At 32.9% G+C, this 15,422-nt stretch overlaps 1 protein-coding gene across 1 annotated transcript in view; it reads left to right on the forward strand.

The window, feature by feature from the left end:
- LOC113515586 (myosin heavy chain 95F) overlaps positions 1-15,422 on the forward strand; it is a 69,507-nt gene that overhangs the window by 16,758 nt on the left and 37,327 nt on the right. The window lies entirely within an intron of this gene.

Here is a 15,422-nt window from a genome sequence, read left to right on the forward strand (position 1 = left end):
GAAAATAAGCTGCTTATGTTTTGATAAAATATCTAAATGGAAAAGTCGACTAGCGATTGTAAATTCTAAAATCACCGAAATTCTGGATCTGTTAACGTTAACTCAACTAACTATATTTACAAATATTTGTCCAATTAAATACGTAAAATCCCGCACAAACATGACTAATTTCAATTAATTCTAACAGTTGTAATTTACAATTGATATCATAATTGAGTCCTTCGATTACAATTTCTATTCACAAATGTCAGAAGATTCAAAATGGATTTAATATTAAAAATAACTCTAATTGTTATGTCAGCCTATTTGGTTTCTTATGAATAAACGAATGGACATTCATTCCAAAAATTTGCATTTGAATTGTGACAGTGAACAGCTGCTGTCTGGAATTTTGTTTCTTTATAAAACTTGATTGCTTTAACTTGTAAATATATTATTGTTACGACGAATTCTTTGAACAAGCGAAAAATGTGGGTAATAGCTATAGCTACAATACGGCAGTGCGTCCAATTGACCCCGCCGCTTGTTACTTTATAACCTAGCGGTTTGTTTACGGTTGCAAACCGTTGGCCAGTCGTCTCGACTATGACCGACATCTCCGGAACCAGTTTAAGTACCGAATTTACTCTCAACCTTGGCAATGAGGGAACACGATGACTAATACACACATTTTTCCTCTGCGCTGTTGCGTCAAATTTCATGCGTGGAGCACAAACAAAACAAAATTAATTTGTCGAATTACTTACGAGTCTACAAGTGTCTTCTTTCTATAGAATTGACTGTTAAAATTAATTCATTAATGTTCCTAATTTACCCCGAAATTGTAATACGTAAAAAAATCTAAATTTTACATTGAAATGTGTTTAAAGATTCCATGGGAACAGGATTTCTGCAACAAACGAAACGAGGTTGATTTCTTCTGGTATTGCATGCAATGGACTGTGTCACATTTATTACTTAAATTCTTCAGAAAGTAATAGCAATTATAGTAAACACTCAAGCCATCCAGAGATGCTTGAATTTGGAACAACATTCATGCTTATACTAACTCAATTTCAATATCCTATTGTCTGCTGCGCAGCGAACCGTGTAATGAGCATGTGTGCTTTCAACTGTTCATTATTATAGTTATATTTTTATAAATTCGCGTGTTTATTGCTTCTCGTAAAACGCAATCGTAAAAGCAAAACGATTACCCACCTGCTAAATGCTACTAAGATTTCGCGGTGATCTGTTGCGTCAACAGTTGGACGTTTTCGGTTAATTAATCGTTTTGCAAGTGTGTCGAAATCGGGTTACTACCGGTGTGTGGAGCTGTTAAATTGTGCGGATGACGGGGAAAGTTTAAAATCAAGTGCTTTGTTAGTCAGATCGTGTAGAGTAATAACCAATCGTTAGAACAAGATCAAAATATTTGAGATAACGTTTAAATAAATCGATTTGCTGTTTAGCCACATGTATATAACAAACTTATTTTGTCATTATATAATCATTAGCACTAACACGCGGCTTCACCTACGTGAGTTACCTGGTACAAAAATATGTTAATCTGGAATGCCATTTTGTTTAATTTTGTATAAATATGACGACAATCCATATCCAAGAAATCAACATGAACATCTAAACATTCAAATATTTTTACAAATCTTTACATTTATATGAAACATGCAAATTATTTTTTAATTGTAATATAAATGTTTAAAGACCATCTTTGAACTTAGAACTTCACGCCGCCGTAAATACTACTGTCTTAGTTATTTCTGACGTGAACAATGTGATGTTGCGTTTCGGTCTGAAGGGTAAGTAATACAGTACTCCTCAAACAATATAAGGTTGTTTCTAGTTGTAGATTTTCAAGTCACTGCAACACTGACGCGTCCGCATTAGCGCTGACTCGAAATTTTTTCTTGCATGTGTTTGGAGTCAAATAGCATTAGTCACTTTTCAACGCTGAGATTAACGCTTACATTGTACAAAATGTCAAGAATTTAAAAGTTTCTTATATTAACCCATGTTTGAGTGTTTGTAAGTTCTGTCCTGCTATTGTCCAGTTAGAGATTACACAAGATATCTAGAACTAGCATTAATGGCGCATCTTTCTTTGCAATTTATATGTTTATAAATTTCACATATGCCATCACGTCACTGTCATATCACGTTTTATAATTTATATAACTTTCTCCAATAGACTCTAACTCCGACCATATATCATACTTAGCTTCTTTCCACAACATAATGTCTAATTTTCATATGACTCCTGTAATCTTCTTACAAGTATGTATTATTTATTACCAGTATATTATGAAGAATAGAGCGGCTGACTCGATATCGTGTCCTTGTATTTCAAGGCTGTAAACTAATGGTTCAGGTGGGCATACCTGACACTAGTCCACAAGTGTCGCTGACACCTACCACCTACACAATTTATTGTTTTTAGTAATCAAGTATTCAGACTCTTAATCGCAAACCTGTTGTTACAAATGTAATATAAAATCAATAAATATGTAATATATTACGCAAACATGTGATGGGTAATGGCTGAAAGCAATAAGAGAGATCGGTCGACAATTTCCGTTATGTCTAATCGAATTTCATCATTAATTTTTGCAACGATTTTCATCTCACATCCGAACCGAATCATAAAAATACACTAACGCCAAGAAAATTTCATATCTGTAAGAATTTGTATTGTATCATAAGATAAATGTAAGGCTAATAGCAGACTGTTTTCTGATACTTTATTATTATAATCAATTACTTATAATGATGATGTCATACAAGTACACCAATAACAACCTGGAAGGTTTGGGTAGTAACATTCAGATAATAAACACTTATCAAGCGAATTTGTTTAATGTCTTTACGACCTGACCTACTTTGGTGGTAAAACTTGAATTGGTCCTAGAATCACAGATTAAAATTCAGTCTAAACTGTATTTAAAAACAATTGTCACTTCAAGTCGTAACAATTGTTTCAATCTAACCTATGGAAAGAAAAAAAAACATTGGATGCTTACCACCAATATCGGTTTTAGGACTAAAGATTCATCGCTGCATAGAACAAATTCCACCGCGTTGTTGGCTAAAGAATTAAATTGATAAAGAATTAAACACTCTTCCTGCTTTTGTATTTCTTGAGAAATACAACCTGAGACTGCAAAAGTTGTTATCTGTACAGTTATTGCCACCCATGTGCAGTTAGAGTTTTAATACTCCAAAGTGATGCGCAAATTGCAATCCGACCCCGGAGGTCGGCTAATGCCAATTTAGCTCGCACTGTGAGTCAACAGCATCATTAATGTGGTCACATGGCCAACTACTTATATATAACTGTGTTCCTACTGTCACTTAAACTCGCTTCAGTGTCATCCGTATTATTATTTTTTTATACGTGTTTTTACAAATGATATCATTACGCGTTTGTTAGCTGCTACATTCTCGGATAATAACAGGTTAATACAACTAGGGAATCGGCCTTCTGATGTTTTCTACGCAACAAAGGTTTTGTTCTTGATCCCTTGTGTTTGAGGATCACGACCAAGAACTATTCCCCTTTATTAAGCACGTTCCTACGAAGTATGTACAGCCTTATGGATACCATTACCAATTGCCCTTGTAATAACATCATACCACCTCATAGGGTCACTACAATATGGAACTCTTAAAAATCCGCCCACTTTCCAAATCCAACAACGCATTAATAATTCCTTTCATGTTAAAATTGTTCATAGTCAAGATAGTCATTTCCAGTTTGGACTATCAACTCCTTTGCTTCCCTAACAATAAGGAAATATTCCTTGCGTATGCAATTTAATAAATTTTGTTGCTGTTTATCGGATTTTTATATCATCTCTATATTATCGCTATTTCGGCCCTACGAAAGCATTGAAAATACATCTTAGTGATAAATATTTTATCCTTCAACACTGTTATCTTCATCACTTATACAGTTTACATCGTATCATATATCATATATCATCTCCATATATTTCGTTCAATTGTAATTTCGTTAATACATGAAATAAATAGCAAATAAATCAAACAGATATATGATCTAGAAGAACACCGAGATTCAAATTGTAATATGAAATACAATTATTAGCAATATTAGGTGATTTATGTCGTAGTGTCTCTCGTATTTTATAAACCGGTTTCTCTGTAGTTCGCCATTTCCTGTTGTTATATCATCTAGAGATCGATTTATATACATTTTTATAATTCTATCATTAATTAAATGCTGCTGTAGTAATTTGTCATTTCCGTAATCATTAAATTGATTGAAATGTTAGACAGCTTATTATTTGTCTATGATTTCTTGTGTTAAATTACATATGGACATTTATTCCAATTAAACCCAAATCTGTCTCATAATAAAAGAGTCACATTATATTACACGTATAATAAAAGCATAAACATAAAAATAATGACTGAATTATTTTTGAAGAGAAGCTACTCTGCTAAAACAGAATAAAACTTTACGAGATTAACATTAGTCATGCGTAATATATTACTTATAATATGCACACATTGACATGAGAAACATCTGTTTCTTAAAGAAGTCCATATATTATATGTTTCATTATATCTATATATAACAATTGTGTAGACATACAAAATATTTGGTTTTAGATTTTGCGGTCATTCACTTTAATATTTTTTACTACAGAACTGTGTTCAACACGTGGACGCGTGATTCGAGGTTTTAACGGAATTCTACGTTAAAAGAAGCTATGTAATACGTTCGTATACGTCTACGAATTTATTTGTGCCATTAAAATAATTTAGTAAAAAAAACAGTTTTAATATAATTAATAAAAAATCTTTTTACTATGTTCATAACATATATCCTTTAACTTCGGAAGTAATAGCATGAAATCGCTAAATTAACTGTAATATTTCTATAAAGTCTCTATAAGACATGTGCGGGATCTTGTAATATTTTCCATTTATTATTTATATCGGTTTACAAGACTGTTTACTTTATGAATAATATGGCTTGTTTCATAGCACCATGCCATCGGTATGGAGTGTAACATTGCAAAAGAGGCTTTTGGTATTCTTGGAAAACATTCTGTTCAAACAATGGAAACCTGTTAAAATATCATTAGTTACTCGTTTAACTTTTTAATACAGTTACCAGTAAAATTGAAATGATTTGTAAAATATTAATCATTCATCTACAGTTTACAAACTAACTACAATTAGCTTTTTTTTTTATACAATTTAGAATGGCAAACAAGCTGACGGCCCACCTGTTTTAAGGTGGTAACCGTCGCCTATAGACATGAGTAGTACCATGTACATAACAGAGTATACTGTTTCGGCCATGATACCCCCATGCGTTGCCATTCCTGAGGACTCAGATGTTATTCCTCTGTACCCAGTAAATTCACGCCATATCCCACCCTTCAAACCGAAACACAGCTATGCAAATACAACTGCTTCACGGTTGAAACATTACGAGGTCTGTCCGGAAAGTTCGTATAAAAGTGTTCTGGAATGCGAGAAAGAGGAGTGGGGAGGCCAGGTAAGCGCAGGACCCCTTCCTTATGTCCCTAACAATGCTTCAGTTCTGGTCTGACCGCCGTGCGGTGCGAACTGGCTTGTCACGCCATCTGTGAAGTTACCTCTTAACGAAACCCCGTCGGCATGGAGCCCGCTTCCGTTGAAGAGCAGCGCGTCGTAATCAAGTTTCTCTCGAAACTCGGCAAGAATGGCCGTGAAATTTTTGCCGATCTCAGAACAGTTTATGGGGATGATGCTGTGAAGGAACCAACCGTCCACAAGTGGCTAAAAAGATTCAGAGAGGGCCGAGAAAGAGTTCGATGTTCGGGGGATTGTCCATCAAGAATTCGTCCCTCCAGGCCAGACAGTTGATGGAAAATTCTACGTCGATGTGCTCAGACGCCTCAAAGCTCGTGTGGCACGAGTTCGTCCAGAATTGGCGCGAGAGGGGCGTTGGATTCTTCACCACGACAATGCCCCTGCCCACACCTCTCTTGTTGTCCGTGAGTTTTTGAGTAAAAATTCCATTACGGTGACCGAACACCCCCCCTATTCGCCGGATTTGGCCCCGTGTGACTTCTTCTTGTTCCCAAAAACCAAATTGGTACTTCGGGGGCGGCATTTGGGGGACATAAATGAGATAAAAAAAGCTACGACGGGGCAGCTGAGAAACCTACAACCAGAGGACTTTCAAGGAGCCTTCTCACAGTGGAAACGGCGTTGGCACAAGTGCATTATGTCACAGGGGGAGTACTTTGAAGGGGATAAAATTGATTTACCTGAATAATTGTAAAATAAAATTTTTAAAAAACTTTTATACGTACTTTCCGGACAAACCTCGTATATTAAACTACATTAATCACCTAACGCTAAAAACCGTTATAGTCTGCAACTGTGATACATCATAATTGAGATCGTATCAGTCAGTATCAGAACATTAGTTTTCACAATCCATTATACAAATTCCTATATCGCATCATCAAAGCGCTTCAATATTTCCAAAAATAGCTTTATGACAGACACTATCCATAAACGTTGACATGGGAAAGTAAGGGCGGGGTCGGTTCCATCCATTTGCTGAAAATGGCACAGTTGTAGGTCATTCTAATACGTAACCTGAGTAGGCTTCAGCATCTGAGAATAATCTCTAACCCGAGGTGTTTAGGTTGAAACTACAATAACAAAGGTTTGTTTAGTTCTTGCGTGGTTGGTTCAAGCAAACATTGTTGATGTACGGTCTACTAATGCCAAGGGTCATTGTCATGACTGATTGAGCTGTTGGTTTTGGAAATTACTCGACAAATGAGTACTTTGACTTGTCTTTCTTTATCTAAGTAGATATAAACGTGATAAGTTAACTTATCTCGTCTATAAACGTTTTCATACATACTTTCGTGTTTTTGTACAGCGACTCTTTTAACCTAATTTTGTCCTTTGTTAATTTTGTTTTTGTATTTTGATGAGTAACGTCTTGAATTTTATATTTCGATGAGTGAACAGTTAAATTGAAATGCATCCTTATTCCGTAATCAAACACACAGAAGCTTATTAAAATAAAACATCAGTAATTAAAAATTGTGTTCCACAAACAAAACAGACTTCGATTGTGACAAAGCCATTTATTTTGATCTAAAAATTAAACTACTAAACCGATTTTGATGAAATTTCTATAGGATAAATTTGCAAGTACATCCTTTCAGATAAAAAAAATAATTATCTAAATCAGTTTACAACTGACGGAGTTATGAAGTAACAAATATACAAAAGATATAACCGAATTAACAACCTTCTTCTGTTTGAAGTCGGTTGAAAAGATTTATGTATTGAATGCGGTACAGTTATGTACTATTTTGATTAAAATAAAATAAATTTGGGTAAAATTATCCTCATTACAGAACGCAGTATCGACCGAGTTGAGAAGTATCGTATTTTATGTTAAGATTTATTATACATTCACTGAGCAGGCCACCTTACAAGTAATTAATCCATTGTCCTCCACTTGTATTCGCGTGGTCTGCTAATTGTGATCACAGCCAACGATATACCAACGTATGTTTATTACTCACGCAATATCTGATAATGTAAGAACTTACAACTCGTAAGAATCGGGTCATTGTTGTACGATATGAATAGCCAGATTTTCACACTCTACTGCAGACCAAACGCGTGGCTATGCACCTCTTGTGAGTGGATATACAAAAGATAATCTAAAGGTTTTTGAATAATTAAATGAACAAATTTATTTGTTGTTACTAAGCGTTTCTCTTATTACGCAATACTACTTATAATTAAGCTGTTCGCACCCATATAAAAAATTATAATTAGACAAGCGTGAGTTAATTTACATTTATACTTACCTATCATTATCATCATATCAGCCTTTAACTGTCCACTGCTGAACATAAGCCTTCCCTTGGGAGAGTTTTGTAAGTAGTTGCCACGCTTAGCAGGCGGTTGGCAACTGCAGTTAGACTTTAGAGATGTTTTAAGAGGGGCGCTGCTGCTCATCCTTCGCCCTCTCTTAGTCGTCTCTTACGATACCCACGTGAAAGGATATTCTATGCCGGGACCACTCGGCCTATACTTATTATATTTATACTTATACTAGGAACGTGTTTCTTACAATCATACAATTTGTACTATTCTTCTCTACCTCTTTTGATAAGAAGCAAGTGATATTTCATGATTTCTATATGCATCTAGACAAAAAAATCTTTATAAGTAATTGACTTCAGTCGAAACTAGATTGGAGTACTTATTATAATTTTGAGGGATTTGAACCCTTTCATATATATGCTAAACCCAGTATTTGGTTGCGTGATAAAACCAGATTCAAATATAACTATAAAATAACTAATAATACTGATATAGTCCAATCAGAAAGCTGAAATGTTAACAGGCTAGCTCGGGCAACCTATGAACTAATGAATAAAGACAAGTTCTCGAGATGCGTTCTCACACTAAATGAAGTAACGAAAAATAATACCTACAGGTGACTCAAAGACTGTACTGACTAGCAAATATGTGGAAGACCTATGCTAAAGTTAACAGTAACCGATGGATAAGTAATAATGATGATGAAAACAAAAATGGCTTTATGTTAATGTTACATTGTAGTTTAAATGTGTCTGGTTAGATACATAAAGTAACAGGTCTCTCTGCCTAGAATGTAAATGTACTTCGTGCGGACGTGTTAATGAATTTTGGCGCGCAATCAATAGGTTTAGTGGTATGAGCAATACTACTAAGCTCTAATAGACAGGATTATAATTGCTGATTCAGTTCATGCACGCTTACTTTGCATGTTAAGAAAGGTGAATACCCTGTCTAGACCACAGGGATTATTTACGATAGATTTTCTTTAATTCAATTCATAATTAATTTATACAATATAAGAATAATAAAATATAAAAATCTGAAACAGGAATAGCATTTTTTTTTTTTTATTTAAGAAGTGCTTTTAATTAGTAATCTTTGTGGCTTCATACCTAAATAGGTAAACCCCTTAAAAACAATTATACATACCGTGTATAAATAGATGAATTATACAGTAAAGGAAATTTTAAAATGTAAAATGAAATATTAGTGTCTACTTTACAACTATTCATATAATAAATGAAACTTCAGAACTTCAATACAATATAAATGAAAAAAAAATGTGTCACTATGTTTTTGTCGTATATTGTTTGTTATATAAATAATACACGCACTTAGACACTTTGTGTAACAAGTGTCTAAGTACGTGTACTGCTATTTATATCAAATATAAGCATACAATCGAGAAGTCGTTTGTTTTTTACAAATATACCAGTTGTTCTACTACTGGCATCACTCATACACATCGCTCATGAACACTAAAACCTGTATAAATGAAATTAAATATTGTCACAATTTTTACATCCCATCGTCTAAAGAATATTTTCTACCAACAAGAAGTTTTTTTTTTATAGTACATGGTGGCAAACGATTATACGGCCCAACTAATAGTAAACAAGGTTATCATAGCCTATGAACGGCTGTAACACCAGGGATATCGCGCGTTGAAGAATTTTAAGCAACTTTAATACGCTCTTTTTGAAGGACCCCATACTGTAGTATCTAAAGAAAGCATCTGCAGGAAGATCATTCCACAACCTGAGTGTTTGCGTGAGGAAGCTCTACTAAAACCGCAGTGTACGTAACCATTCTGGTTCTAAGATAAGAGGATGGATTACCTGTCAATGGTGAACGGTACGATAGTAGAAGGTGGCTGTAAGAAGTAGAGGGAGATCTTTAAAATAATTTTACATAGTAATTTAACAATGTATCCAATATTATAGAGTGTTTTATCTAAGTTGAGGTCATCAAAAGATCAAACCAATTGCAAAAATTATGAAATTCATTTTATTTCTTCATTTGTAATTATGCAATTTCTTAACATGCATGAAATACACATATGTAAAATTAAATAAAGTAGGTTAGTAATTATGAATCCACCATAATATCCGGCGTATCTCCGCTCAGCGTGATTATTAACTATAGATTAGAGACGAGATCGTGTCATTATAGATTGAATAAATTGACGTGGAAATTCCTCACTGTAGTAATTTTAAGTTCCATGGAATAGATTCATAACAAACATAATCAAATATTCCAACATTAAAATCAAATTATTAATCCAAAGAACCACCTCGATATTTTCCACGATTCACAGCGTACCTTCAAGTATAAACCTTTACATCACATTAAGAACCGTCATACAATTTAAATAGATTCTTTCTCTTCTTTACAATAGTTCTGTTCCCCTTTAACTAAAGGTTGTCTGTAAGAGATTGCACTAGCGATAAAACCGCCTTTTGTATCTTTATGTGTATATTTCAATCTGTATTTATGTTACTGTATTTCACTTGAATTATTCACTTGTCATTGTATATTTTTATTTATAACTATTGATGTATTAATAAATAAATAAATACAAAAGAAATAATAATTTTTAACTAACTACATATATCATTTTTGTAAATTAATCTTAGTAATAATACATTCAATCAAAATACTATCATAAAATGCTTTTTGAAAAAGCATTATATGATTGTGTAAAACAGTTTTTGCTTCGGCAATATACTCATAATACAGACCAGATCGATAAGTTATTAAAATAAATTTCAATAATAAATGTAGGAAATTACTAAAGATTAAAATATATGTAATCAGCAGAATTTTTATATTAAAAAAAATACATAATCGATTTATCCGACTTATCCAAGCTCTACTTGCCAAGACAACGGGTCCCTGACCTTTTTATAGGACGTAACGTGACCAGAATTAATGACAAGCGACCGCTCTCAATGAAAATTGCAGTGATGATCATTGGCAATACAGTTCGAAGATTGTAGCATGTTGATTGTGAAAACGGTAATAAGCATAATATTATCATTAAATTAATTATAGTTCTATACCACGATTTTGCCTTTGTGCATTAACATAAAAGCAACCTATGCGTTAGGCGGATGTTTATTAAAGAAAAAAATATCTGACAAATCAAGGCGCAAGCGAAATTTCTAGATCTAGGAAAATGAAATGTTTCATTGAAGTTTTTCATATAATTTAAGTTAAAAGTACATCTGTTTTAAAGATGCTTTATGACAGATGTACTCGGTTGCTAACCAAATTTGTTGAAATCGTCACAAAAAAATACATTAATTTAGTAATAAATCGAAACATTCAATTGATTAATCAATATTTTATTTATCTTGGGTATCAGCAGACTTTCTTCTTTATGGTCAGATCAATTATTCGTTTGTTAATATTTTCATTAAATTCTTTAGCTGTCCGCTAACGATATGCTTTCCGACTATATTGGGTTGACTGGACGAGATCTCTATCAGAGATAAGTCCACCCTTGCTCACTATATTTATAAATGCATTATCAATGTAATTTACAAGTGCAATAAAGAACATATATTAAATTCTATTGATACAGATTATACTAAAAGTCCCACAGGAATAGGAGTAGGTTCCGCGCAAGTGAAGGTGCATCAAAATGAATCAAACTAGAACATAGTTTAAATTCGTTTAGCATTCTAATCATATATGAGTCGAAGACATCTGAATACCTTCATTTACATAATACCTATAATATTTATTCGAAAATTATGGTAAGTTACGTGTGAATACCAAAATGAGCGTCATGTTCACTTCACTAGGTTTGTTATTTAAATTGGCGTTTAACTATGGGAATAGCAGACTCACAATCGTGGATGGAGAATAATACCTCGTACACTTACAATTGATATAAGTTGACTATTGTGTCAGTAGGTTCATAAATTCACTAGATTATCCGCCGTCATATTATTTGTATGGGTCCATTCAACAAGACTGACGGGTAGGTACTTACGTGTCCAGGTAATGTCATCAAAATTACGCTTTCATTCGCTTTTCTTGTTTCCTCTCGGTGGCTCGAATAATCTACCATCTATTTATCTACGCCAGTACTATTGTGCTTATTCATACGATTTGCGCTTTCTGAATAATCATAAAGTGGGTCTTAGAAATCTGTTTTCTATAAATTATTTGTATATTTACAACCTGTGTTATAACTTAGTTGTCTGACTTGATTCATAGTATGTTTTGTTGCTATTTTATTCTTTAATTATTGTCTTACTTACATATATTTTAGCATCTCATTTATATAATAATTTTGTCCTTAGATAAATATGTTTTTCCAACAATCGAATGAATCGCTTGAATGAGCCCTTGTAAAATGTAGGATATAAAAATTACTAAAATATTAAGGTCAATAAATCTAACATCTTCTCTACTCAATAGATATATTAGATTAGGCTTTATTTATGTTGTTCGTTCACTTAGACTTTTAACACAATTAGATACTTCATACACTTAGATTATTCACATACTTAGGCCCTTCACACACTTAAGCTTTATAGATTCTCTCTCTTTATAGATTAATAGATATATATATTTATATTACTACATGTATCACCTTTCCATATTTAGAAATAATAAATCTTCATCGTGCCTCTAATCAAACTATTTATAATTACTTATATTTGGATGGAGATCCAAAGTTTGCCTGGAAGAGATCGCTTTTAGCGATAAGGTCGCCCATTGTTTTCTCATTGTGATTATTTCTTGTAATTTTTATATCTAGAATAAGTTTACTATTGTAATATTTTGGAGGAAACAATAAAGAGTATCTATCTATCTATCTGTCTATTCTGTTTATGCGCATTTAGGCTCAAATCAAAGTCATTACGTTTAGATTGTTGACACAGTATAAAATAAACATTGGTTATTTTGTATTAATGAGAAAATGGAAATCACCAACTTTGTATAAAAAACGAACATTAGTTGAGCTAATAAAATCGTTTAAAATGTAGCTTATACATCAATACGCATATTTCTACAACGAAATCATAGTTTTGTTAGGCCACAGATAATATTTGGTCAGGCTCATTCTTGACTTAGTTCTCCTACAACTACTTGTGCCATTCGAAATTTTAAAGGTCGAATGTCAGACGTGAACAATGCTTGTTGTATTATGTGTAATGATAAATTATGTCTCTTCTCCAAAATTTTGAGCTCATATTACGTAAGCCAACCAAAAACCCAACTCACCGGTCAGGAACGGCAATAAAAAAAACTGGTGGTGCTGCAAAACGCCGTTACGCTACGTGACAATAGTTTCATCGGATAAATTATCTATTGCGACACTTGATAAGTGCTTTTTGTACATTTTCTTTTACCTCAACTTTCACCCATTATGGAAATTTTAACTGTGACTGTTTCCTATTTATTAGATATTTCGTGTAATTTTATTTAATTCTACTTAGAACATTACACCGATTTTCTTAATCTGGTTATTGAAAATTGATAATATTAATAATTCTTCTCAAATGAATTTTTACCTACTCTATAAAATGTTTTGAAAACAGTCGACTTTCTTGTAGATAACAACTAATAATTTCCTGTAGCATAATAATTATTTAAAAGTGCTTCTAAATTTGTAATCAGGTTTGTTTGTATAAAAATCATTTATATACTACATATTAGTCACAGTATACGCTAGACATATGACCGAGACAATAAAGTTTTGAACTGAATTTTGAGCTCTAAATCGTCGTAATAAGACTAAAGTGCCTCAGTGCGTTTGTTTCCGGCCGCGTGCACCGGAGCGACTCTTACATACATGAGTACTGTTTTTATAAATCCAAGTCGATTATGCAACAGACGCAACGAAAGTGTATTATGGACAGTCGCCACGAAAGTGAGTTAATTACATTACCCATTTACATTTTCAGTATAACGATAATTATCTAAATATTATATTATATTATATTATATTATATTTAATCGTGAATTGTGTAACGCGTGTGTTTATTAACATTTTTACGTATACACTTCCTACATGTTCTATATTCTTTATATCATCTCGTCTATCGAATGCTTGATTGATGCGATTAATTTTATGGATGTGTGTCTGTTGTATGAATTATTCATGAATTGTAATTGTTATATTACACTACACTTCCATCACAGATTATGGCATCATAATAATATACTAATGTTTCTAACTGTGTAATAATGTTTGGTGTTTCCAACCACACCATAATAATAGTATTTTCAGCTCTCAAGAATTACTCGTAAGTGTGGTGTTTAGTGTGTATGTGTTTTCTTGACACGAAAAATTAGGAATATTAGGAATTTTTAATTTTAGAACAATTTTTACTAACGTTTTATGTTATATAATTTTACAAGATATTATGGATATATATATATATATATATATATATATATATATATATATATATATATATATATATATATATATATATATATACTATATATACTCGTAAACCCCTGTATCCTTACAAATTTTAAATATCTTGTAAATCTATTTTAGCATACTATTCTTATAGCTTATTTATTCTTTATTTTAGCTGTTAAAGCTAAAACATAGCTTTAACAGCTAAAATACATAATTTTAGAATTTTTTTTTGTCTTTTCTTTAAAGCTAACTCTAAAAGAAAATGGCAAGGCATTCTAATAGCTAAAATAAATAAGGGGATGATAATCTAAAATCCAAATACATACTATTGGGGGGAAAGGGATTGTTAGTAATGGAGACTGAGAATCCCATTGCTAGCAATATACCCAACCAGGTCGACCTCCTTGCGGTTCCCCCTGGAAACTATCATGGTTAATTCCTGATGAATTCATCACGATGGGTTAACTGCCCTGTTTTCATTCTCATCTATCACCCTTTACTGGCGCTCCGCAAGCGTATACCGTTAGCGCAGGCGGGGTTACCATACCATTTTCACCCATAAAAAAAATACATACTATTATATGGTCATTAATACTACTGTGAAATGTAGTATCGTCCACGTGTTCACCTCGGTAACCATATTAATCTTGTTGACCACAAGAAAACGAATGCGGTTATCATTATTATGCATATAATGAAAAGTGTGCATACATTTCTCTCCTCTAACAGTGTTGCTCTTTTAGAGCAAATTGCTTTAAAGATATAGGACTTAAATATATCAAATATATAGTTTTTATAAATGGCGCAATGAAGTGTAAAATACACATAATAAATACTAAGAAAATCAACGACTTTGAATGTGTGCTGCATTAGATCCTTCTACAATATTGTTTGAGCCATTTATTCCCAAGATCGATTTTGTGACAGCTATCGCTGGAAAAAAGACAAATTATTAGAACTATTAAGGACAGAAGGGGAAAAATGTTGGGACACTTGATGCGACACGACGAACTTATGAACATTATAATAGAAGGTAAGATAGAAGGAAGGAGGGGGAGAGGGAGACCGAAACAGTTACAACAGGCAGATCAAGAAAGGAGTTGGTCTCGTGTCGTATCAAGAGGTGAAGAGACTCGCTGAAAATCGTAGT

The sequence above is a fragment of the Galleria mellonella genome, unplaced genomic scaffold (assembly GCF_026898425.1).
Source record: "Galleria mellonella isolate WM207_F2 unplaced genomic scaffold, CSIRO_AGI_GalMel_v1 utg37, whole genome shotgun sequence".
NCBI lineage: Eukaryota > Metazoa > Arthropoda > Insecta > Lepidoptera > Pyralidae > Galleria > Galleria mellonella.